Source organism: Pyrus communis, chromosome 1 (genome assembly GCF_041283825.1).
Source record: "Pyrus communis isolate YQ-2024b chromosome 1, ASM4128382v1, whole genome shotgun sequence".
Classification (NCBI taxonomy): domain Eukaryota; kingdom Viridiplantae; phylum Streptophyta; class Magnoliopsida; order Rosales; family Rosaceae; genus Pyrus; species Pyrus communis.
In genome coordinates, this window is record NC_142565.1 from 16,617,759 (window position 1) to 16,620,467 (window position 2,709).

At 37.5% G+C, this 2,709-nt stretch overlaps 1 long non-coding RNA gene across 1 annotated transcript; it reads left to right on the forward strand.

The window, feature by feature from the left end:
- Window positions 1–492: 492 nt before the first annotated feature.
- On the forward strand, window positions 493–2,000 carry LOC137719892 (uncharacterized). Its single transcript, XR_015955578.1, has 3 exons — window positions 493–843; window positions 941–1,009; window positions 1,427–2,000. It is a non-coding gene; the product is annotated as an uncharacterized LOC137719892 (long non-coding RNA).
- The last annotated feature ends 709 nt before the right edge of the window (window positions 2,001–2,709 follow it).

Genomic DNA, 2,709 nt, shown 5'->3' on the forward strand with positions numbered 1-2,709 from the left:
ACACAACTTAATTATACAGTAGTTTGTTTGAATGAACGCAGATTCACTACACGGCAAGATTCGCTGATGGGACGGTATTTGACAGTAGCTACAAACGTATTGGTGTTGGCAAGGTATGAAAATAGTATCTCTTTATTTCCTAATTGACAGTAATTATGCATGACATGCAGCTTTTAAATCTAGAATCACATGGAGCAATGAGCATAAACGTATTGTTCATCTTTTTCGTACTTCGGTGCAATTTATATATTATCTTAAGTCTTAACTTAAAGGTGTGTTCAATTTTTCAGGCTTCGTTATCACTCTCCCAGTGTTGGAATAAACTTTAACTCATTATCCAGGTTTGCAATGTTGAGGTATAAATTGGATTTAGGTAATGTAGAGTTTTAGTTAACTTCTACCGCAATTTTAAAATCAACATCAAAATTAAAGAATCTTTCCAGCCACAAATAAATTGATCATCAAGGATATGATCAATAGCCGTTAAAGCTTTCCTGATGCACCCATCATTATTGTAGCATAGTCGAAGAAAACTCGGCATCACCTTCTGTAATATCAAGTAAAAACACTAATTAGCTGGCTTGGATGTTCACTCAATTTCTCCAATTTTGAAAGCAGCATCAGAAACAAAGGAAAATTTTTCTTTTGAGACAAATTAAATTGATAAAATCATACAGTTTTCAAAATTGGAGAAATTGTGGATCTGACAAATGCTTTGTTTTCCATTTCTTTTGCTTCTCTCGGAGTAGTTTCCTTCTCCATACCTTCATTTATGCATGCCCATTTACCTTTATCTTATATTCTGGTTTCCAGGCTATGACGGTGTGCCTCCGATGCAAATAGGTAAGACCATAAAACTGCTTATGTTTCTATACGTTTCTTGCTATTTGTGAAAAAAAATAAGAAGAAACCAAATCATAACCCATCATATATCACACAGGAGGAAAGCACAAGCTTGACATTCCTCCACATTTACCATATGGGCCAGAACCTGCAGGATGCTTCTCAGGTGAGTTTCTGTTATTTTTTGAACTCCATATCTTGATTCTTTAGTTTTCCATGATTATGGTATACGACTCTTGTCGTCGACCAAAGTCATCAGTTGAAACTTTCTGTGATCTTACAAAAGACATCATTGAATCACTATCATCCTCACTATCTGCGAATGTGTGGTACTTGCAATATGCTACAAGTTCACTTTTCGGGACAATTTAATAACACTATTGTCGATATCTTCTATCATAATTTCGTACAAAAAATGGATTTGATCAAGTTCAGTTTCTTAATATCGATAGTATAATCATGGCAATGCTTGCTAATTTTTTTCCTACAGCTTAAGGAGAAAAATTAAAATACATTAACATAAAGTCATTCCTTTTGAGTCTTGACATCTATTCAGAAACTGATACATGTATATCTTTTATAGGTGACTGCAATACACCTGGCAACGCTACTCTCGTCTACGATATTAATTTTGTTGGGATCTACTCAGGAAACAGACACTACCAAGCATAACTGCTTGGACGATGAAGGGACAGCCGTCACGCAAAGGTAAATACGGTCGTCGGAAATATTGGACAGTAAAAAAGATGTTGCGCAAATTTTGTCGCACAATGCCCGTGATGTCAGACATTGCGCGACAAAGGAAATTGCTTTGTTGCGTGAAATGAATGTTGCGGGACGGATTTGGTGGTCATTGCGCGAAACGACGAGTGATGAATGAGTATTCGTTGTGCGTGACACTCTGAGCGACGAAATTGGGGTTCAACTCCCAGACCCTTGCGCGACGGACGTAAGGCCGTTGCAATAAGATTTTAAAATTATTTTTATTTATTTTTTCCTTTTAAATGTTGATAATATTGTTTTATGTATAAATTAATTTAATGAAATTAAAAACAGAAAATATAAAGAAGAATATTGAATTAATAAGTGATTGAAAATGTACAAACAATGGAAAGAAATATTTTAAAATTTGAAAACAATTTAAAAAAAAAAAAAAACTAGAATATGTAGTCGTCCACGTCACAATCGCCTACTAGTGGTGTTGCTGCTACGTTGGGGCTAGGACGTCGTAGCTACTGCGGCGGTGGGCTGGGGGGTTGTTGGAGGTGGTTCAACGTCAGGGAATCGAATGCCAGAGATTTGAAGGGTGAGACGAATTTGGTTCATCAAACTGCTTTGGGCCGCAAGCTGAGACTGTTGGGCGGCAATCTGCTCCTTTAGGTCTGCCACTTCAGATGTCAATGATTCTACCTCTTCTGTTCTCAGCCTAGAGGATGATGCAGACAGGTCCTGAAGGCGGGCTTTTCGAAGCCCCCGGTGAACATTCCCAAGCCTATGACCGAGGGTCTGATCGAGTGTGTCCATCATAATCTGGAAACCGACATCCTCAAGGGGAAACACCTCCTTGATCAAGGTCACTGGGGGAGGCTGGGAAGCCACCTCCTTCAGAACGGTTTGGCCCTTATCCACCATGGTGGACTAGAAAAATGAAATAAACAAATTAATTTTAATATACATGTAATTAAGGTTAATACTAGTTGAATATTAAAAAATTGGAATAACTTACATGAAGCTGCTCCGTCAGCTCATCCCCGGGCCGAACTTACACCTTTTTGAACATTTCAATCTTAGGAAACTTTGACCCTTCCTGAATAAAAAAAAATATTAACACATAGATTACCAATTGTGTAATAGAGAGTAACTTAA